At 39.7% G+C, this 24,578-nt stretch overlaps 1 long non-coding RNA gene across 4 annotated transcripts in view; it reads right to left on the minus strand.

Annotated features, from left to right (window-relative positions):
* Positions 1 to 12,909, minus strand: part of LOC132681281 (uncharacterized) — a 31,035-nt gene extending 18,126 nt beyond the window's left edge. The window contains exons 1-3 of one of the 4 annotated variants that reach the window (XR_013556480.1): positions 12,785 to 12,909; positions 10,477 to 10,879; positions 9,674 to 9,790 (exon numbers count right to left, since the gene is read on the minus strand). This is a non-coding gene — a long non-coding RNA (uncharacterized LOC132681281). Of the gene's footprint in view, positions 1 to 8,952; positions 9,291 to 9,673; positions 9,791 to 10,476; positions 10,880 to 12,784 lie in introns of those variants that run through there. The other 3 variants (XR_013556481.1, XR_013556479.1, XR_009610975.1) reach the window with 3 other exon arrangements.
* Positions 12,910 to 24,578: the final 11,669 nt, after the last annotated feature.

Below are 24,578 nucleotides of genomic sequence, written 5' to 3' on the forward strand. Positions count from 1 at the left end.
CGTATTGCCAAATGTCTTCCAAAAAATCAGCTGTCAGAGCTAAGCAAATCTGTCAACACATGATGTGTGGCATAGCGCAAGGTTGTGATAAAAACTGATCTCAAGTATTAAAATTTAAGCTGTCCTCTTCTAGCTAAGCTTTAAACAAGTGCTAAACATCCTTCTCAAGGTTGTTTTGACTTTTGCTAGATCCTCTGCACTTTGAGCATTCTTGTGATGCCCCACATATGGCACCATTTACAGCAAGCACTTAATGTATTATCTAGATGTTTTATGTGTCAGTACTAAATTAACTGAGCTTCATGTCTTGGCTATATCAAGTCTCCTGGGCCAGGGCCCTGGGAATCCCACATATCTTCTGAGAATTCTGTCTCCTAAGTACTTTCTGCATCCATCGCTTCTTCCTTTTCTCCGCTGCCACGGACTCTGTTCAACTCCTCAACATGTCTTTCATGGATCACTCCAATCAATAGGTAAACGTGTCTTTCCCTGTTTTAATTCATTCTCCTCATCTCTGCTGGTAGGATAATCTTTCTAAATACAAATGCTAGCGTATCTTTCTCCTGGGTACATATCTCTCCAGGATGCCTGGGTGGCTCAATTGATTGAGTGTCCAACTCTTGACTTCGGCTTAGGTCGTGATCCCAGGGTTGTGGGATTGAGCCCTGTGTTGGGCTCTGAGCTAAGCATGGAGCCTGCTTGGGATTCTCCCTCCCTCTCTTTCTCTCTCGCCCTCTCTCCCTCCCTCTGCCCCTCTCCCCCACTCAGGCTATCTCTCTCTAAAAATAAAATAAAATAAAATAAAATAAAATAAAATAAAATAAAATAAAAGTTTCTCCATGGGTCTCCTCACAGGTTCTAGCATCACATTCAGGTTATAAGTCAGCCCACAGATTTTTGCCATTCTCTCTGACCTCATTTCCACCATCCCTCCTCCTGTGCTGTTGGCCGTCATTCAACTTGCAATTATCTTAAATGTATACTGTTTGATGCCCTGTGCTTTTGCAAGTATCATTCCTTCTATGTTATGTGCATTTCCTATTCATACTTCAAGACCCAGGCAGGTTTTATCTCCTGTAAGACCCCTTTCTGTTCTGGATTAGATGCCCCTCCCATGTTCCACATGATATTCCACATGTCTTTCTCCATGTGAGATGCAGTATGCATTGTGCTTTAAGTTATAGACTCTGGAGCCAGAATAAGTGGGTTTCATCACATTTGTTTCCTTTTTCTTTTTCTTTTTTTTTTTTTTTCAAGTTTACATCCAAATTAGTTAGTATATGCTGCAATAGTGATTTCAGGAGTAGGTAGATTCCTTAATGCCTCTTACCCATTTAGCCCATTCCCCCTCCCACAACCCCTCCAGTCACCCTCTGTTCTCTATATTTAAGAGTCTCTTATGTTTTGTCCCCCTCCCTGTTTTTATATTATTTTTGCTTCTCTTCCCTTATTTTAATCTGTTCTGTGTTTTAAAGTCCTCATATGTGTGAAGTCATATATTTGTCTTTCTCTAATTTCACTTAGCATAATACCCTCCAGTTCCATCCACTTAGTTGCAAATGGCAAGATTTCATTCTTTTTGATCGCTGAGTAATACTCCATATATATACACCACATCTTCTTTATCCATTCATCCATCGATGGACATTTGGGCTCTTTCCATACTTTGGCTATTGTTGATAGTGCTGCTATAAACACGGGGGTGCATGTGTCCCTTCAAAACAGCACACCTGTATCCCTTGTAATGCCTAGGGATACAGGCATGTCTCCTAGTAGTGCAATTGCTGGGTCGTAGGGTAGTTCTATTTTTAGTTTTTTGAGGAACCTCCGTACTGTTTTCCAGAGTGGCTGCACCAGCTTGCATTCCCACCAGGAATGCAAAAGAGATCCTCTTTCTCCGCAGCCTCGCCAACATCTGTTGTTGCCTGAGTTGTTCATTTTGGCCATTCTGACAGGTGTGAGGTGGTATCTCATTGTGGTTTTGATTTGTATTTCCCAGGTGATGAGTGATGTGGAGCATTTTCTCATGTGTCGGTTGGCCATCTGGATGTCTTCTTTGGAGAAGCGTCTATTCATGTCTTTTGCCCATTTCTTCACTGGATTATTTGTTTTTTGGGTGTTGAGTTTGATAAGTTCTTTATAGATTTTGGATACTAAGCCTTTATCTGGTATGTCACTTGCAAATATCTTCTCCCATTCTGTCGGTTGCCTTTTAGTTTTGCTGATTGTTTCCTTCGCTGTGCAGAAGCTTTTTATTTTGATGAAGTCCCAATAGTTCAATTTTGCTTTTGTTTCCCTTGCCTCCAGAGACGTGTTGAGTAAGAAGTTGCTGCGGCCAAGGCCAAAGAGGTTTTTTTCCTGCTTTCTCCTCAAGGATTTTGATGGCTTCAGTCTTACATTTAGGTCTTTCATCCATTTTGAGCTTATTTTTGTGTATGGTGTAAAAAAGTGGTCCAGGTTCATTCTTCTGCATGTTGCTGTCCAGTTTTCCCAGCACCACTTGCTGAAGAGACTGTCTTTATTCCATTGGATATTCTTTCCTGCTTTGTCAAAGATTAGTTGGCCATACATTTGTGGGTCCATTTCTGGGTTCTTTATTCTGTTCCATTGGTCTGAGTGTCTGTTTTTGTGTCAGTACCATACTCATCACATTTCTTTTCTTACTAGGTATGTGACCTCTGGCAAGTTTTTTAGCCTATTTAATGCCTCAGTTTCCCTGACTAAAATGGTAACAGTGCCTCTCTCATGTTGTCTTGGCTTTTTGTATTGAGTTGACATAGATGGTGTAGAGTAATGCCTAGTTCACAGCTTAGACTTATTGTTGTCAGCTGTTCCCAATAGTTTTAGTTTTGGATTATTCCATAAGATTTTAAGTTTTTAATGGGATGGACCTCGCCTTTGTTTTCTCAGCATCTATTGCAAAGAAGGGATTTCTGTGAACATATAAATGAACTATAAGTGCCACATGCAAGGTATTACACTTAATGGTATTTTTCTATCCTCTGGTAATTTCCAACACATTTAGTTCCTATGGGAACAAGCTAGCGGTGTGCACAGCAAGACTTTAAATAATTATAGGGACAATATATGTTTGTATGAGATTACATTATTCAATTCCAAAACAAGGTTTCTAAACTCAGAGAAGAATAATCTAAGTTTGCTAGAAATTTATCATTTGGGTAATTTGTATTACAAAATCAGCACTATTCTTTCTTGGGGGTGGGAGACATCTTTTATGATACTGTATATCACTATCCGGAAATTACCACAGAATTGGTAGGTTGGTCATGTTGTTGGCTTAGTGGGAAATGCTTTTCCTATCTTCTTTGAATATCTTACTGTTTTTGTATTTTAAGTAGTGTTTCAAAATCACATCATGTGTCCAACAGACTAACAACAGGCAAGCTTTTGCCATCTGCATTACACATTTCTAAGAAAGGGCTGCTACATCGCATGAGATTTCATTGCACAGAAACACCTTCTGGTAAATACACAAGGCATTCGTCATCCTCCGTTTATAGTTTATTATGTTTTTATTTAATAAGTGTACAATCATTTTGAGACTAACCACATTGTGTAGCAGCCAGTTATCTTCTGGATGTCTACATTAGAATTAGATTTGACTATGAATGATAGAAAACCAAAATAATACTGGCTGAAACAAATTAGAAATTGATTTCGCTCTCACATAAACACAGGCAGTGCTAGGCTGCCCAGGAGTTCAATCATCAGAGACCAAAGCTCTTTCACTTTTCTGCTCTATTATCCTTAATATACAGGTTTCAGCTCCTAGTTTGAGGTGGCTGCTCCAGCCCCGGCTTCCACATCCTCAGTCCAGTCAGCAGGAGAGAGGAAAAGGGAAAAGAGCACTTTGATGATACTTAAGGTAACTTTTCAGAGGTTGTGTATACACTCCCATTCATCGGCACTTGGTCACATGGACACATTCGCCAAAGGAAGGGTTGGAAATGTAGCCTTTGTACAGGGTGGCTATGAGCTCAGCTAAAAATTGGGGCCCTATTTCGGAGAAGAAGGGGTATATATATATTGAGGACTACCAGCAGTGTGTACTACTTTTTGTCTTACTGTCATTTAACTGTCTCAGGTAACTAGGGCGCAAGACTGAAAAACTGGTAAAATGGTCCTATTGATGGCAAAATTATGCCTTGAGATATTTTTAACCCTTTTTAATGTGTTAGCTAGTTTGAGACTATTTTCAAATTTTAGAAGCCATGTTGACACTATGAATTGACTCCAAAATTAAGAATATATAGAGGGGTGCCTGGGTGGCTCAGTCGGTTAAGCATTTGACTCTTGATTTCAGGCTCTCCACTGACAGCACAGAGCCTGCTGGGATTCTCTCTCTCTTTCCCTCTCACTCTGCCCCTCCCTGGCTGACTTTCTCTCTTTCAAAATAAACAAATAAACATTACATATATACATATAATACATACATGTATATGTATATATATATATATATATATATATATGTATAATGTTGCAAATAACTTTCTCATAAAGGAACAATAAAAATATTAAGTGGCATATGACACAAAATGAACATGTAGACAAATTGGATTTATCAAAATTAGTAACTTCTGTGTGTCAAAGGACACTATCAACACATCGAGGAGACAACCCATGGAATGGGAGAAAAATATTTACAAATCATATATCTGGAGGAAGGGATTAATATCCAGAATATGTAAATAACTCCTTCAACTCAACAGCAACAAAAAACAATTTAAAAATAGACAAAAGACATTCATCTAAGGAAAAAGTACAAACAGTCAGTGAACACATGAAAAGATGCTCAACATCTCTAATCATTGAGGAAACACAAATCAAAACCACATTATATCTATTAGGATGGCTATTATATATCATACATATATATCATATATGTATATAACATATGATATATATCTCACATATATATATATACATATATATATACACATGTATAACATAAAACAGAAAATAACAAAGGTTGATGAGGATGTGGAGACATTGGAACTTTTGTGCATTGCTGGTGAGGCAGTAAAATGGAACAGTCACTGTGGAAAATGATATGGTGGTTTCTCAAAAAATTAGAATTACCATATGATCCAGCAATTCCACATCTGGATATATGCCTGAAAGAATTGAAAGCATGGACTTGAAGAGATATTTGTATACCCATGTTCATAGTGGCATTATTTTCAATAGCTAAAAGGTAGAAGCAACCCCAGTGACCACCAATGGATGAATGAATAAACGAAATGTAATAAATTCATATACTGAATATTATTCAGCCTTAAAAAGAAAGGAAATTCTGACACGTGTTACGATATGGACGAATCTTGAAGGCTTTATGCTAAGTGAAATAAGCCAGTCACAAAAGGACCAATACTGTTGAACTCAACTGAAATGAAGTGCTTAGAATAGTCACATTCTAAGACAGAAGAGACAGAAAGCAGAATCACACTTAGAAAGGGTTGGGGAGGGGCGCCTGAGTGGCTCAGTCGGTTAAGCATCCGACTTCGGCTCAGGTCACGATCTCACGGTCCGTGAGTTCCGATCTCACGGTCCGTGAGTTCCGATCTCACGGTCCGTGAGTTCGAGCCCCGTGTCGGGCTCTGTGCTGACAGCTCAGAGCCTGGAGCCTGTTTTGGATTCTGTGTCTCCCTCTGTCTCTGACCCTCCCCCGTTCATGCTCTGTCTCTCTCTGTCTCAAAAATAAATAAACGCTAAAAAAATTAAAAAAAAAAAAAAAGAAAGGGCTGGGGAGGGGGAAATGTGGAATTATTATTTAATGTTTATAAAGTTTCAGTTTGGGAAGATGAAAAAGTACTAGAGATGGATGGTGGTGATGGCCACATAACAACGTGGATGGACTTAGTGTGGCTGGCTGTACACGTAAAAGTGATTAAAATGGCAGTTTTATGTTATATATATTTTTTGCCACAATAAAGATGGTTAAAGTCTTTTGAAAATATGGGTATTTTTACGTACATGCCTTTATATAATGCGACTTAAAACCAGTGTCAGAGAGTTTTTGCCAAGCATCTTGACCTTCTTTTGAAATCATTTTAAAATATTTCAAAAACATACAGAGGCAAAGAGAATAACACATAAAGAACACTTTTGTTCCCTTAACCCATCTTTAAAACACCTCAATTTAGAAGACTGTTTCTGTGAATGGTTATTCCCTTGCCCCAGTTGTTGAGTACCATTTGTAGGTACTATCCTTACTGGAATGATTTGAAAAGCCAACAATGAACTTTTCATATTTGTGAGTTTTTTTATACAGACAAGCGCATCCCAAGCAAAGCCATAGAAAACCTGCCTTATCACAACCTGCAAGAGAAGCAGCACTGTACAGACCACAGGTGGAGACTTTTTCTACAAAGAGCCAGACAATAAATATTTTAGGCTTTGTGGGGCACATTAGGCTTGTTGAATAATCTTGTGGTTTTTTTTTCTTTTAAAATATCCCTATACATTTTTAAAAACCTTCTTAGCTTGTGAGGACATACCAAAAAGAGCTGCTTCCAGACTTGGCCCAATGGCTGTAATTTGCTGACCTGTGGTAGACCTTTGAGGTCCTTCTGGGTCCAACCCAGAGCAGAGTGGCAGATGTGGGCAGCTATATAATCATGGTCAGCTAATCTTTAGTGAGGTCAGCAACCTCCTTCTGGGCCTAACTCAAACTGGGTAGTTTCAAGTCTGATGATATAAATGCATGTGTATAAAATACCCACTTAAATTTTTTTTAAACCATTTTTTTATTGTGGTAAAATCTTACTGTGGTATTTCATGTAAGTGGAATCCAACGGACCTGGCGGGAACTCTGAGAAGGAAGCATTTAGAAATGAGCAACCTAGGAGAAACAGAGTGGGTGTTAACAGTAAGACACCGAGAATAGTCTCACTATTCCCATCCTAGCTTTACATACAAGAAATCCCCTTTCCTTGACGAAATTTAAGTGATCCTTGTAACCAGAAGAACCTGAGTTACTCTCATTTACTGCAAATGTAAATTGGTACAAACACTTTGGAAGACGGTCTGGTAATATCTAATAATGTTGAATATAAGCAAATCAATGACCCAGCAATTCCATGGTTGGGTATTTTACCTAGAGAAATTCTCGTACGTTTGTAACAGAAGATATGTACATAAGAATGCTCACAGCAGGGGCGCCTGGGTGGCTCAGTCGGTTAAGCGTCCGACTTCAGCTCAGGTCACGATCTCGCGATCCGTGAGTTTGAGCCCCGCGTGGGGCTCTGGGCTGATGGTTCAGAGCCTGGAGCCTGCTTCCAATTCTGTGTCTCCCTCTCTCTCTGCCCCTCCCCCGTTCATGCTCTGTCTCTCTCTGTCTCAAAAATAAATAAACATTAAAAAAAATTAAAAAAAAAAAAAGAATGCTCACAGCAGATAATACGTGCTCACAGTGGACTCTTGTTAACCTGGTCAGCTCTGCCACTTACACAGCAGTGTGACCACAGACAAGTTGCTGGTTTCTCTGTCTCTGTGCCCCATTTCCCTCATCTGTAGAACAGGATAATTATTAATGATCACAAGGTTGTAGGGATTCAGTAAGTTGACTTACATAAAATGCTGGGGACATAGCAAAGTACACCATGGTATATTCATATTACTGAATATTATACAACCTATCAGTGAAAAGAATGGGTTGGAGCTATACATATATCAACAGGTATATACCTTAGAAACAAGTTTAAAAGAAAGAGGCAGGCACAGAAGAACACAGATAGTATACCCCCATGTTATGAAACAAGCAAAGTTAAGCTTATAATGTAGAGATGTTTACAAAAAGCACACAGAAAAGCAAGGGAACAGGAAGGAAACAAAACTCGGGATAGTGGACAGGGAGATGGGAAACACCTCCAGTGACATTTGTAAAGTTCTTGAAGTTTATAAATTGAGTATAGTTTCCTGGGTATTGTTCTTATTACAGCACAAATGTAGAACAGTAAATCCTAGAGAACCAAATCTGAATGTGAAGGACAATTACACATAAAGATAAAATTTACACGGATGTGAACCAAACTTGTTGAAAGTCAAGAAATAAGAATTAAAGCAAAGGAAATCGTTAACATGCTGTATAGAGACTTCATTAAGGAACTGAATTCGTTGTAGTTGGCTCTAGAAAATACTTTTTTGATGAAAATTTATCAATGCCGGTATACTTCTGAGTAAAATGTTTGTTTTCATAAATTTAGTCCATGTGAGCTGGGGGGGGGGTGGTCAGAAGAACTAGTTTAAATCATCCCATACATAGTTAACGATACCTTAACAATACAATAAACGTTGAATTTATATAATGAGATTTACGCAGTCACAGGAAAAATAAGAGTGGGTGGGACTTGGGCAGGGAGCAGGTTTTGGGAAATCCTAAATAATCAAATTGTTCAAAGATAAAATAGTGAGAGAGTAATTCTTCTCTAGAAATAAGAGGGATGGGGGAAATAACCAGGAAATATTGCCATGCTATAAAAAAGAACGAATTCTATAGTGAAGTGATCATTTGGGTAGTAAGTTTGATTTACTTTCCCCAAGATTTAATTAAGCAGGCATGTAAAGTTTAGGACTGGACATATCTTTGGACAGCTTCACTTCCAAAAGTCACTGCATACTTAGCTAGTTTCTCAGGTAACAGCAAGTACACTGCCTTCTGGATATCTTCAAGGGTGAGGGTACAGCGATTTCGGAAACACATCACACTGCAGGCTTCCATAGAAATGCGCTCAAAGATGTCGTTGATCAGGGTGTTCATGATGTCCAAGGTGTGAGATGATATGCCCCTCTGGGGAATCACTTCCTTTAGGACCCTGTTTACGTAGAGTGAATAATTTCTATGGCCAAAGTCGGTGCTGGAATGTAATTTCTTTCTGGAGATTGGGCTTTGAAGTCCTCTGGAGCACTTGTTCTTTTTGCTGGTGGATCTGGCCATTGCAGATGTTGGTCTCCTTATCAGTTACGAGTGGAGAGGAGAAGGGCCTAAGAGCTGGGGAGAGCTCTCATATTTATATTGATATGCCACAATCACACTTTGGGGGCTGCTTTTTGATTGGAGGTTACTCATCCTATGTCACAATCACCTAGCAACAGCCTGATTTGTTGTTAAGGGAAAATCTTGTTCTTGGCCAACCTAAAGCTTTCCTAAGAGGACAGAGTGTTGGAGAAGGATTGAGGTTGGCTTCAGGGCAGAAAAGAGTGCTCATTTTTCCTACGTTTTTTCTTGGCAGTTTACAAGCATAACACAATATTTTCAGAATTGGACAAATCTCATCAAACCAGGGAGTTGGTAGCAGGGAAATAAAGGAAAAAGAACCGTGAGCCTTTTATGGGAGAATCTCTGTAAAAGTTTTCATTAAGTCATTTTATAAGCAAATGAACAATAAGCCATTAAAAACCTTGAAGTGATGATTGTATAATAAAAATATGTATAGCTAATCTCCTTTTAGAAATTAATTTAAAAATGAATCCTAACTAAAATGTATCTGACTCCCAACTCCTTATGAGCAACTAAGTACAAAAAAATTAAACAAAAACTTCCCTATTTTACGATTTAAATTATTATATGTGAAAATGTGCATTCAATTTTTATAATGATGTTAATAACATTCTTGAAAATTTCACACATTTAAGTACATGCTGTGGTCTTTACCTGATACTGTAGTTCTTCTGTCATTGTTAACCAAAAGTGTAGGGTCACTCTTGTTCATGTGTTCTGCTGATATTTGTGCTTAAAAAAAAAATCTCACCTTCTTAATCAAATTCATTCCTGGATAAAACAAAAAATAAACAGAAGCAACTATAAAAATTGCAACTCACAGGTATTTCAATAGTTCACAACTGCACAACTATTAATGCTACTATAAAAAATCCTTCACTATAAGCTTCCTCACAGATAAGATAGACTAGGCTATGTGTAATTTCTGGAATGCTATCTGTAACTCCTCACCTTTTTCTGTCATTCAAGAAAGTAGATCTGAAATGAGGTGAGTGGGAATAACGTTATTATAGGCAAAATTAAAAAAAGAATTTAATGTTTATTTATTTTTGAGAGACAGAGACAGAGCACGAGCTGGGGAGGGTCAGAGAGAGAGGGAGACACAGAATCAGAAGCAGGCTCCAGGCTCTGAGCTGTGAGCACAGAGCCCCACGCGGGGCTCGAACTCATGGAGTGCCAGATCATGACCTGAGCTCAAGTCGGACGCTTGACCTACTGAGCCACCCAGGCATTTAGAGGGAACATTTTGAACAGGTTCTAATTTCTAAAGACAGTGTCATGTCCGTACTTAATTTATTACCAGCAACACACCTCACACTATGTGCCACACTGAGTGGAAGGCTGCTGCTTCCACGCATGCTTTGCGGTGATGGATCTCTCGTCAGCTCTTGCTCATTTTGCTTTCGGGATTTCCCTAGATATAATTATTTAGTTAGCTTAATGACAGCATAACTTACTTGCTAACATTTAGAAGAAGCTATCAGGTGGAGCGTGTTCACTCCCTATTCTTCACGAATCCGTGCTGAAGAGCTCTTACTAGCATAGCGCTCCTGGCCCCTCTGCCCCTCACTTCCTCCTCCCTGGGACAACCCTCCTTGGAATCATTGAGTGGGGGAGATGGCAGGCAAGCCTATCTCTGCCCCTTTTGGACTCTTGCTGGTTGTGACTGCGGGCAGCGCTGCTCCTGGGGCCGGATCATTCGTACTAGCTGGCTGTAGCTGAGGAGGTCATTTTGCTGAATTCAGAGGTGCTATAAAAGAAAGCTTACTGTTGCCCCATTCAGAAAGGCTATCCTCCAGAAAAGTTAATCAGTAATAAAGGTGACATTTTAATCCCTAGGACCCTCACTCGGTTCTGCGCCTGCATGAAGAGAAGGAAGGGTGTATTACAGAAGCTAAAAGAAAAAGTCTTTCAAACCAAAACAGGATGTTAGCAGACAGCATGTCTGCTAACATACTGGTCCATCAGAAAGTTCAGAAAATGGGGAATACTGATTCTATAAAATTTCTGGCTACTTTAGGGTTAACCCAAATTCCCTTTTAAAATTTAATGAATCATTCTAAAATATGTATGAGCTCACCACCGATAGGCGAGTTTTTCTTTTCCTTCTCCCTTCCTCCTCCTCCAGACAGTCTGGAACAAGGCACAGACACCTTTTTAGCATAATGACCTTCAGGAGATGCCTGTTGGATGATCAATTTGGACAATGGAGCAAATCTGATTATCTTGCATCTATCTCTGGGAACGAGCACTGGAAAATCCTCATTCTGTCGCCTTCTCCTCTGCCCTCACCCTCAAGGTCTGCACTTAGAACAAAGCCTGATGTCCTTTTGGCAGGAGACCTGGGAGAGTGAAAGGGGTGATGACCAACGTACTGGAGGTCTGGGGTCTGTGGTCTCTGAGCTGCTCAAGTGCAGCTGGAATCCAAAGTTAGGAACCATTTTGTGAATTTTTCCAGGCTCCTATTTTGCGCTAGATCACAGTGTCTGTTTGGGGCATGGGCTGTATGTCTTCCATGAACGAGCCATGTGGACTTCTGGGGTGACAACTGCTTATTCTTTCACTTATGATTGATGGTCTAGTAATGACTCAAGGTCATCATCATGACTTGCAGTGATTATTTCACAACAGCTGTGGCAGAGGTGACATTAATTCAAAACGGAAAACATGCAAGACAGGTGTGAGTGTATTCTGGAAACATTTTACATCCACTGTATTAGTTTCCTATTGCTGCTGTAACAAACCACCACAAATTTAGCAGCTTAAAATAACAACACAAATTATCTTACTATTCTGGCGGTGGTATCAGTCTGAACAGGCCTCACTGGGCTACAGTCAAGGTATCAACAGGGTTGTGTTCCTTCTAAAAGCTCTAAGGGAAAAATCTGTTTTCTTGCCCTTTCCAGCTTCTGCAGACGTGTTTCTTGGCTTTTCCTCTAACTTCAAAGCCAGTAACAGATGGTCAAGTTATTCTCATGCTGTATCAGTGACACAGATAACTGAGACTCCTGACTCCCTCTTTCACTCATAAGGACCCTTGTGATTACATTGGGTCCACCTGGATAATCCAGGATATTCTCCACATCTCAAGATCCTTAATTTCATCTGCACATTCCATTCTGCTAGGTAAGGTAACATATTCAAAGGTTGGGGTTTGGGGATACGCACAGGTTTGAGAGGCATTATTAAGGCATTATTATGCCCACCATATAGCCACCATAAACAGAATGAGAATGTCAAAGAAGATTTGGGTCACCAACTGCACAGAAATTGGGGATGAATGATAATGTCCTTAGTAGATCACCAAAAATATATTTTAAAAATACTTTCCATATATGGGCTAGCTTTCATGTAATTTACTTTTTTTCTAAAAATGGAAAGTTGTCTTCTATTTTTACTTTGTGTGCTTTGCCTCTACCTTATAGTCCCCAAAGCATGCTAAATAAAATCAATTTTATCCTTGGAAGCCGAAGGCTGACAGTACAGGGAGAGAGATTTTTCTTTCCACCGTCATTCTCAAATTCCCTTCTCAATCTCTTCCCTCCTGCCTGCTCTCTCACAAGGATCTCTGGATGACAACCATGTGCTAAGCACTGCATAAGTTACACTGTGGGGACACAGAGATGAAGAAGATATAGTTCCTACTCGTAAGGAATTCAGAGCTTACTGAGGTAGACAGACGTGAAAGTAAGAAGTTACTATGAACAGGGACATAAAGGCTATGACAGAGCATACACAGGGCATAGTAGGAAGATAGGGTGGTACCTAGATCACTAAGCCTCCCAGGGCAGCCTTCTTGGAGGTGGTGGTTTTAGTTGAATCTTGATGGATAATGGAAGTTATTCAGGCAGATAAGGGTGGGGATAAAGGGGTGCAGAGGAAGATCCAGGTTTCAGTTAAGGCTATTTATTCTCAAGCTTGGATGCACACTGAAGTCACCTAGGGAGATTATGACAAACATGCCAATTGTTCCAGGGCTAGACCCCAGACTGACTGAATCAGCCTCTGCAGTGGGTGAAGTTCAGGCATTTTTTCTTTTAAGTTCTTTTAATGTGCAGCCAGGATTGAAAGTCATTGGTTGAGCTAAGATAGAGCAAAATATTTGAAGGTGTTGGGAAGTGTTTTGTAGACACTGGAATGGGAGTTATAACGGCAAGGGTTAAGAGGGAGGGGAGAAAAAAGAAGGGGAGCTCGGTTTTCCCAATACCGTTTATTGAAGAGACTATCTTTTCCCCATTGTATATTTTCGTCTCCTTTCTCATAGGTTAATCAGCCATAATTGTTCATTTTGGGGCTTCCAATTCCATTTCATTGATTGATGTACTCTTCTGTGTGCCAGTAACATACTGTTTTGATTACTACAGCTTTGGAATATATTTTAGAATCTGGGATTGTGATACATCCAGCTTTGTTCTTCTTTCTTAAGATCTGGCTGTTCAAGGTCTTTGTGGTTCCATACAGATTTTTTGATTTTTTTTTCTCTAGTTCTGTGAAAGATACTATCAGTATTTTGATAGGGATTGCATTGAATCTGTAGATTGCTTTGGGAGTGTGGACATTTTAACCATATTAATTCTTTCAACCCATGAACACTGGCCAGCTACATGCAAAAGAAAGACATTGGACCACTATCTTATACCATGCACAAAAATAAAATCAAAATAGATTAAAGATCTAAATGTAAGATCTGACAGAATAAAACTCCTAAACGAAAATAGACAGTAGTCTCTCAGAAATCAACCTTAGCAATATTTTTCTGGATAAGTGACCCTAGGCAAGGGAAACAAAAGCAACACAAAACAATTAGGACTACATCAAACTAAAAAGCTTTTGCACAGTGAAAGGAAGTTGTCAATAAAATGAAAAGGAAACTTACCGAATGGGAGAAGATATTTGCAAGTGATGTATCTGATAGTACATCATATCCAAAATATATAAAGAACTCATACAACTCAATCTGATAATACATTCATATCCAAAATACATAAAGAACTCATACAACTCAATCTGATAATACATTCATATCCAAAATACATAAAGAACTCATACAACTCAATCTGATAATACATTCATATCCAAAATACATAAAGAACTCATACAACTCAATACCCCAAAACACAAATCATCCCAATAAAAAAAGGGCAGAGAACCTAGAAAGACATTTTCCCAAAGAAGACATACAGAGGGCTAGCAGACACATAAAAAGGTGCTCATTATCACTGACTATCAGGGAAATGCTAATCAAAACCAAAATGAGGTACCACCTCACACCAGTCAGAATGGCTAGTATCAAAAAGACAAGAAACAACAAGTGTTGGTGAGGATGTGGAGACAAGTCAACCCTTGTGCCCTGTTGATGGGAATGTAAATTGGTACAGTCACTCTGGAAAACAGTACAGAGGCTCCTCAAAAAACTAAAATAAAAGTACCATATGATCCAGCAATTCCACTTCTAAGTATTTACGTGAGGAAAACAAGAACACTAATTCGAAAATATATATGCATCCTGATTTTTATTGCAACAAGGCTTATAAGAGCCAAGATATGGAAGCCACCTAAATGTCCTTTGATAGAGGAACGGATAAAGACGAGGTGGTATGCATATACAATGGAATACTACTTAGCCACGAAAAGAAAGAGATCTTGTCATGTGCAACAACATGGTTGGACTGGAGTGTATTATAAGTGAAATCAGTCAGAGAAAGACAAATATATGATTTGACTTATATGTGGAATCTAAAAAACAAAACCAACCAACAAATAAAAAACCAAAACAAAACAGAAACAGGCTCTTAAATACAGAGAACTGGTGGTTGCCAGAAGGGAGGTGGGTGGGGGGGGGGGGTGGGTAAAACAGATGAAGAGGATTCAAAAGTACAAAGTTCCCATTCCATCTACAGAGATGAGTAGTACCTCATAGGGAATATAGTCAATACTACTGTAATACCATTGTATGGACACAGATGGTGACTATACTTATTGTGGTGAACATTTCGTAATGCGTAGAATTGTCAAATCACTATGTTGTATATACCTGAAACTAATACAACATCGTATAGTAACCATAAAAAAGGGGGGACCAGTTTGGAGGAAGAGAGTAGAGAATACGGGTGAGTAGAGAGGTGAATGGAGGAACCGATGGGTGATGGAGAGTGTCTCTGAGGGTGACCCATGTTCTCTTGTCATGGGACTCTAGGTTCAGAGCCATGAAGACAGGCAGACTTTGAGGCAAACATGTTTCAGTGCATTTAAACTGAGGCTAACTTTGCCAAAAAGCTCTTTCAGTGCTCATAAGGAACTTACCAGGGAGAACAGAGCAGGGGAACGAGGCTGAGGCCCACTTTGTTGTGGTGTCTTACCCGTGTTACATTTCCATTCGAAGGGGAGTAAAGCAAACTTTCCATGTTCCCCTTGACTGATTTGTTGACAATTCTCTGGCTTAGGTCATTTCTCTTTGCTTTTATTCTACTTTTGCTTTTGCTGGTTTCCTGAGGCTGACACTCCTAACCTCACTGGTGCAGAGCCCTCGCCCTCCCATAGCGGAGTCACCTGTGTCCTGCTTTGGCTAATCTGAAAGCTGGGTCATTGTTCTCAGGTGACCTGAGGAAGAGTAATTAGATTAGCTTTGTGCAGAGTAAGAGCATAAAGGAATTAGCTTTGAAAGTAAGTAGAAGAAGGTTGTCAATTCCTGATGAAGTTCCTGATGAGTCTGATGTTCTTTAGCACAAAACAGAAAATGTATTGGGACAACAGAGATAAGAAAAACTTTAATTCTGTTTTGAGTTCTGGTTCGCACATTACAGTAAAACATCAATTAAGTAAAAAGTAATGAAACACCTCCTGAATCAATAGATTATCGTTGTAAAATGGATTTTCCTCTAACGGTAGTAAGAGTGCTTTTGCCAAACACGCAGAATAGGAATAAAAGTTGCTCAAGGTCACCTGGCCAGGAACTTGGGGAGCCAGGAGAGGTCTGACAGACATCCAGGCTGGGGCTCTTAACCACCAAGTACATGGCCTCTCATTAGTTGGCCAAGGAGGGAGGCTGTTTCATGCAAGAGAAAAGGGATAAGCAACACCATGGAGGCATGGATCCAGAGCTCTATCCAAGAATGAGAGAAAACTGGTTTGCTCAGGTGGAGGGTTATGTCTAAGAGTGCTGAAAGAGACAGAAAGGTGGGCTTCATTTGTACGATGTCTTAAATTACAGTCTAAAGTGTTAAAATTATTCTGTAAGTATTTGAGAGTCACTGAGAATTTGAAACATGGCATAATTGATTCAAAGTGACATTTGGGGAGAGGTGATCTGGTGCCAGGTGCAGGAGAGATTAGAACAAGGGAGAGGAGAGAGCCCAGCATTGTCATTGCAATGGCCCAAGAGTCGGACAATAGAGGTCTGAACTGGGGGTAGTGGGAATGGGAAGAAAGCTATTTTTGAGAGAGTTGGTAAGATTTGATGATTGATTTACTACTCGGAAGAAAGGAGAAGGAAGCCTCTGCTATCATGCTGACCTTTACTGAGCAACGACTATGTATCTAGGCACAGTTCAAAGTACTTCCCAGATACTAACTCAGTGAGTTCTCACAACAACCCTATGGTATGGATCCCGTCATCATCGGCATCTCCTTGGCACAGGCGAGGAAACAAAGACACAGAGCAGGGATGTAAGTTGTGTCCTATCACACAGCTGGTGAGTAGCCGGGATGGGATTCAAACCCAAGCACCTGGCTGTAGGCCCCGTGCTTCTCACTCTCAAGCATCCTGCGTCTCTCGTCTCTTATACGTATGGTGCTCTACATGCTGCGTGCTTTTGACCACTGCATCTACTTTCCACCTGCAGGAGAGTCGGGCAAGCAGGCAGGACACCAGCACCTCCTGCCTCACCGCTGTGAATTGGGCTGTTGCCAACAGATAAGTGGAAGAACCAAGGCTGGAACCCAGATGTTCTGACTCCACTTCTAGGCTCTGGCCAAAGCCTCATCTCTAGATTACTATCAGGAAAAAAAAAAAAAGTAAAGTTCATTAACCAAAATAGTACATTTGGAGCAATGGAGAAGATGTAATTTTAGAATTTAGGATGAAAAATGTGATATTAAGCACTCTCAGGAAGTTGCTTTTCTCACCTTACATTCATTAGAGGCCCTGAGGCTGTGGTGTACATAAAGAAGGAATCATTCCTTTCCTCAACAAGGGGGAGGATTCTGACAGCCGTCATAAAGCTTTACATTCTAGACAGGTCAGAATGAAAAAACACACCTTCTCCTAGAGGGAAACAATGATTGATTCTAAATTGGGAAAAAGGGATTTTAGGAAGGGAAACTATACTCAGAGAATCCTAATAAGGTTTTAAAACATCTCTTCTTCACTTGTCCTGTGACGCCCTTTCAAGCTGGTTCCCAGACAAAGAAGCCAGAAAGACACATCTCAAGCAGCACAAAATTAGAGGCTGATAAGCACAGAAAGAAAATTATGTTCACTGCAAGACAGCTGAAGAAGAAAGCAGGACCTGCAACGTTTCTTTGTTTAAGTACATAAAATTGTTTCCCATCCTAAATGATGCAATAAAGTCTTGCTTGGTTATACTCAGAGAAAAAAATCCCCAGTGTTCTTAAAATTAATCAAATCCCAATACTCCAGTCCACTGTCTCTCCCGAACCCAGTGAAAGAATACAAGTCTTTCAACAACTCAGACTGAAGACATTCACACCAGCACTGGTTTCCAATGCTTTTGTCACTGAGTTTTATTTTAGGACCAGCCTTGGGTGTAGTACAGTCTGTCCTTAATCTCTTTAGGCAAGGCTGTGTCACTACAGAATGGAGGAGGAATGATGGCATTAGTGAGGAGTGATGGAGGAATGATGGCGTTAGTGAGGCCAGCCTGCTCTGGAGTATGCTGGAAGCTGTCCTCTGAGGACATGATCTCTCCATTCCGTTGTGTCCTGAAATCCTAATATGTGACTCACACCTGCAGAGCACTTTATACTTTCCAAAGTATCAGGAATTTAGGAATTCAAAGAATAATATTCTTTAGTGGGCCTGCTCAGTTTCCCTGATGAGGTACCTCTTCTCTCTCGTAGGAGAATGGATGGTTTTTCCACAAGGCGGGTTGAGAGGACATCTTGCTCATGTGGGCTTGTCTCGGAACCAGAGAATATTGTTACCACGTGTCTCTGGTCAATGGAACACACCTTAGCAGTACTACTGTTTCTCAGCTGTGCAGATGAGGAAGGTTGTGATATAACTGAGGAACCTGAAATAATAATGTCCTTCCCTGAGTGGTGCTTCCAACAGACCTGCAAATTCAGGAGACATCTTGTCTTCATGGCATTTTATCTTCACTGTTGAGAATCTAATCATCTTGAGGAAGTTGAGGCCACCAAATGGAAAGAAGTTTTAAACGCCGTCTCCTTCCATTTCCCCAACAACCGTTGATGTAGGCAGGGTAGCCCAACTGCTTAACAGATGAAATTTCGTTTGGAGACATTATGCCCCTTGCTACAAAGGCAGATACCTAGGAGTCTGGTAAAGCTGAGTCTAGAAATTTCCACTGATTATGCTACTGTAACAAAGCACATGCCCATGCTGCAGCCTTAGTGGATTTAGCAGGGTTCCTTGGACAGTCTCTTCCTGGAGTTGAGCAGGTCCTTGTTTTTTGTAAGAATCTGTGAAGTACCTCCCCCCCCCCCCCCCAATAAATACTGCTCACATGAGCCTGGCTCTGTTTTCTGCTGCACATTCTTTGTAATGATCGTGAGTCTAGGAACACAACTCAAAGAGACATGGGCAGGGGGAATCCTATGGGCTAGGGTGGGCTGTGCAGCACCCCCTACATTTCCAGGTTCTGGCGGAGGCTCGTGTCAAGAAATATAGAATTATTCTTTCCCCCCTTTCTAGACCAAGCCCTTCATATGATGGACTACTGCAATCCAAGAATGGTAACCATTAACAAGCAGGGCTTAACAACTCAGCTGCTTTTGGTACAAGTAAAAGAATATTTTTAAGGAACTTGGGATTAGGAAAGGGGTTACAATCAGGAGGAAAAGCACAAATCATAAAGGAAAAGGTTGACCTTTCTGCCTATATTAGACTTAAGGACTAAGTCTATGATAAATGTGACTGTAAACAAGATTAAATGACAAGCCACAGACTTGGAGAAGATATTTGTTAAGTATGTAACTAATATAAAAATAAGTAATCAGAATATGTAAAAAAAAAAAAAAAGGCTTCCTGTAAATCAGGTTTAAAACAATAGCCTGTTGGATAGATGGGCAAATGGTATGATCAGGCGATTCATAGAAGAAATTCCCAAAAGGTAATGAGCATATAAAAAGATGATGCCCATCTCTGCAATAGGGCAATGCAAAGTAAAATTACAAAATTTATTTCACACCCACTGACTCACAGAAATGAATTACCCTGATAGCACTAATGTTAGCAAGAATGTAAGGAAAGAGTTATTATTGTTACTATTTATATTGTAAGTGGGAGTATAAATTGCTAGGGTCACCTTGGGCGGCAACTTTGGCAATACTGGGTATATTTGAAGATGTTTATGTCCTGTAATACAGCACCCACTGTGGTGTAGCTACTCTAGAGAAACACATGCACACGTGTGTCAGGAGAAAAGCACATGGACATTCAGGGAGCAATGCTTGTACAGAACAAAAGTGGAAACAGCTGTCCCTTGGTAGGGAAATGGCTGAATAAACTACGGTTTTTCATATGGTGGAATAATCTGAAGTAATTATAACAAATGAACTGGGGTCTACCTGCATAAAACTTAAATATTGTTGAGAAAAAAATCAAGGTGCAAAATGATATGCAAGGTACGATATCCCTCATGTAAAAATTGAAGCTTAAAACAATAGCACAGATTGTTTATAGATTTAGGCATATGTGGCACAAATATGAAAAATACATGGGAATGATTCCAGCTGCCCTGTAGTAGTTACCTCCTGTGGGGAGAGAGAAAGGGATGGAGAAGGTTCAGAGGGAGGCTTTAGCTGTATCGGTAATGTTTTATTTAATTATTTTTGAAAAGACAAGTCTAATGCAAATATGGCAATATGGGTGCCTGTTATGTTATTTTCTTTAATTTTGTTTTTCTTCAACATATTTAAAATTGTAAAAAAAACTCAGGTGAGATATGTTGGCTTTATGTCTGAAGATGCCTTGTGCCAAGACAAAATTTAATTGGCTCACTAGTACTTAACCATGGGTACTTTAGAGCAGTCAGTAAAAATTCCTAGGGGGTGCACAAACACAGAAACCCAAAGCTCTGAGGGTATCTTCATGATGGGATGTTAGAAGCCAGATGTTAAGACATTTATCTAATGTTGCTTCATATTACACATGTATTGTCTTCCCTGCTAATTGTAAATGATTTGATAAAAAAGAATGTTTCTGTATTCCCTATTGCTTTTATCACAGTGCCTTTAAAAAATATTGGTCCAAAAATGATGTATTCAACAAAATGAACTAGTAAAAGAATAAATGGATATTCTTTTGGAATACAATGACTATTTTAGACTTGGTCACAGTTTGCTTGTGTCTCAGAGCAGCTTCATTTACAATAACAATTTTGGGGTTTATCTTTCCCTATTCCATATATTACAAGTGGTAATAGCAGCTGAGGTAACTATTTTATCCCTTGTAAATCTCCAACATAAGCGCCTATTTTTCTTAATGATGTGATTGTTGATTTCTTTAGAAACCACTAGCAATGTCTCGGGCACCTGGGTGGCTCAGCCGGTTGATCGTCCAACTCTTGACTTCTGCTCACATCATGGTCTCATGGTTTGTGGGGTTCGAGCCCTCAGAATAAATAAACATTTTTTAAAAAAGAAAAAGAAACCACTAGCATGTCAGAGCCAGAATAATTCTACATGGAGACATAAGATAAAGTTCTAGAAGGAAAAGATACTATAAGGATCTCAATTTTCTCAGCTCAAATGTAAGCAGAAAATAAATCTGGATTCATGGTGCTCATGAATTAATAGAAAAATAATTTCCTGGAGACTAGCAGAAAGTGCTCTTTGCAGGGGTTGTGACCACTCGTTTTGGAGCAACTCCTGTTGGTGTGAGTGGTGGCCAGGGTTCAGACACGGTGACCATGAACAATGAGGTCATCTCAATTTTTTTTAATTGAATAAAAATCATCAAAATTGATGAATAATTCATGTAAACAAATAGGAACAAATTATTGAGTATCTACTATGTGCTAAGCACAATGCTAAATGCTCATTGTTCTATTCTAGCCTCTCAACAGTTCTGTGAGGAAGATACTTGTGATTTCATGGTTATCCGTATAATTGTGTTTTATTCACTTGCATTCTAATACACTTCCTTGAATGAGAGAAAAATAGAGTGGTGCTCCAGATTTTCTGTTAGAAGTTACCCAGAAGTTCAGGCACTCATGTGGGAGTATGGTGGGCTTGTGAATAGCACCTACAGATATCTTGGTGGGAAAAAAGAATTGAGAAGGGCTAGGCTATAGTGTAAAATTTAGCCCTGTTTGAATTTCCTACCACTGGGGGAAATACTGGGTAGTGCATTCATATATATTTTTATTTTTAAAATTATGTGTTTAATTTAAGGTACATTAAAAAAAAAACTGTGATCAGTATATAAAGCCACAATTTCTTATTACATAGGATCAGTAGAAGCCAAAACCCAGAGGTGATTGACTTAAAGACAATGTAAAGACAAATGTTAAGTAATGAATATGAATACTGAGTAAGGAACAGGAACAGGTATTATAAAGATAAGGCAAAATCTTATTTATTTATTTAGAGAAAGCATGTGAGCAGGGGGAGAGGCAGAGAGAGAGAGACAGAGAGACAGAGAGACAGAGAGAGAGAGAGAGAGAATCTCAAGCAGGCTCCATACTCAGCGTGGAACCTGACATGGGGTCAATCCCACAATCCTGGGATCATGAGCTGAGTCGAAATCAAGAGTCGGACACTCAACCAACTGAGTTACCCAGGCACCCCAAGAAAAGACAAAATCTTGAAGATGATATGTGAGCAGTTGGCACTGGGGAGACGGGGTCCCTGCCGGGCCTGAGGTCTAGAGGTAAGGCCAGAGGTATGTGCTGGTCTGTGTCAATTATTGTTGGATCAGTGCTCACTCACTTTCTGGGACTTTAGCAGTCTTCTTGCAACTTCAGTTATTCCAGATTGGAGTGTTCAAGAATGCAATAAAGTTGTCTGAATCAGAAAACCGGGCCCCTGATGTGTCAGTTCTCCCCTTCAGGATGGGCAGTCATAAAGACTTAGGCAGAATTACTGGGATCTCTGCCCTGCAGCCTTTTTATGGGTGAAAGTCAAGGGCTCTTTTCAGCCAACTTTCTGTGGAGGAGGCAGGAATCAATCCATTTCTCTTTGCTGTTGCTGTTGTTTCCATGACCCTTATTTTATTTTATTGTAGTGATTTTCTTTTCTTCTCAGAGTCGAAAGTTGTTTGGGGGCTCTTTATCAAGTACTATCTGTGTGCCAGGCACAGTGTGGACCAGGGATACAGAGTGAAACACAGACTCTTGCCCTTGAAGATCTATGGGAAACATTTTTAAGGAGAACTTGAGATGATGGTCAGCGAAGCAGACTAGACTTAAAAGTTGATTCAGGACAGATAAACTCAGAAAATAGCAAAGACTTCTAAGAGACTCTCCTTATATTATACTATGATAAAGAAGGAACTGGAGTGCAGAAAACCTAACACAGAATCATGGTTGCATATGGATGGAGGTATCGGTGAAAGCTCAGGTATCCAGGTTTGCCCTTAAGCCAATACTAAAAGACAGTGGCTACCCTTATTAATTCTTAACACCCTCAGAGATGGAGTTTTCACATTTTTCTCACAATTCTTATGCCCAGATATTTTCTAACGTCTATCCTAAATCCCTCCTATTGAAAGTTAAGCCCCTCCTTGCGTGGACACCAGCTGTCTGCTGTTTCTTTCAGTTTCATGAAAGATTGGAAGGAACTTCTGAGTCTGCCCTCCCTGTCCCCAAATCTGTATTCCATTCCAAATTCTCAGCTATTCTCAGCACCTCTGACCACGATTTCTATCATTCTGGTTCTTCCTTCTTGTAATTTTTTTAAGCCCCCGAATAGCTATGCATCATCTTCAGTGTTTCCTTCTAATTATATAAACACACATCTTTTTTGGTTTACTGTTCCCTAACTCATATTTCAAATTTGTAAGTTCTTACAACCTCCCTTCTTGCATTTTTTACTTCTTCACATGTTCCTTCTTCTACAAATTCAAAATTTAAATGTTATTTAAAGTTCAAGTGTTTTTTTTTTTCCTTTGACTTGGATTTAATTTTCTTCTCAGGGAATCAGTATTGTCCCTTTTGCATGTATGCATCTGAGCAAGAAAAGTGAGCCCAGTGATATCAAGTCGGTTTTTCTGGGTCCTGAGGGCTGGAGTCACACTATTCAGTGTATGAGAACCCAAGGGAGAAAATTATCACTCTAGTATTTTGAGTGCTTTTCTGGGCTATAATTTCCAGAATGTGGATCTTTAGGGGCACCTTAATGCTGTTGCTAGCAAGGAAGGAGAGGATGGAAAATAAATATACTCAAGGGCCTAGAGGCTATTACTGATGCTAGAGGCAAGTAGTCAGGCAACAAGAAGTAAATACAACAAAACAGTAGGAAAAAGATATTTACCTTTGGTCCCTTGAGCAACACGAGTCAGGAGCTAAGGGAAGATTGTCCCAAGGCTTCTGCATGCAGCAGCCTTAACAGGTGGCTTATAGAACCTTCTAGCCATATAGTGATTGACTCTGAGCAGCTGCAGCTTGCAGACCTGAAAATAGCCTGAAAATGAGTTTTCTCTGTCCCAAGAGCTACATAAGGCAGAGCTGGTGAGAGAGACGACAGCTGGACATCAGTGATATTTGAACAGCTCTTTACAAAATGCTTTCCGTGCCCATTGTTGGAAGTGGACCTCACAACAACCCCAGGAGGGACAAAGGGCAGATATTACTAATACTCTGTTACATAGAAAGTGAGCTCAAGGGGCTTAAATAAATTGCCCAAGCCATGTACTTACTTGTAATGTTATCCCATGCTTCCCAGGGCACAAGAGCCTGAGGGGAGAACTGGATCCTAATAGTAGTCTTTAAGTAGTATTAATTTAATCTTTACTCACCAACTTTTGGGGATTCCAGGTTTCCTAAAATTTAGTAATACTAATACTACTAATAATAATAGCAATTATAATAAAAGCACAGCCAACATTATTTTAACACTTACCACATGCTTTTTATTTTATTTTTAAGAACTTTTTATTATTTTTAAGTAATCTCTACACCTAACACTGAGCTTGAATTTTCAACGCGATCAAGAATCGTGTGCCCTACTGACGTAGCCAGCCAGGCACCCCAACCACATGCTTTTTAAACCTCATAGCAATCCTAACACCTAACAGATACTATTATTTATACTTAACAAATGAAAAAATGCAGTCTGGAGATGGTTAGTAATTTGTCCAAGATAACACAGCTAATAAGTGAGAAGTGGCTGTTGTAAGATTATAACCAAAGATTTT

This window comes from Panthera onca, chromosome A1 (assembly GCF_046562875.1).
Source record: "Panthera onca isolate mPanOnc1 chromosome A1, mPanOnc1 haplotype 2, whole genome shotgun sequence".
NCBI lineage: Eukaryota > Metazoa > Chordata > Mammalia > Carnivora > Felidae > Panthera > Panthera onca.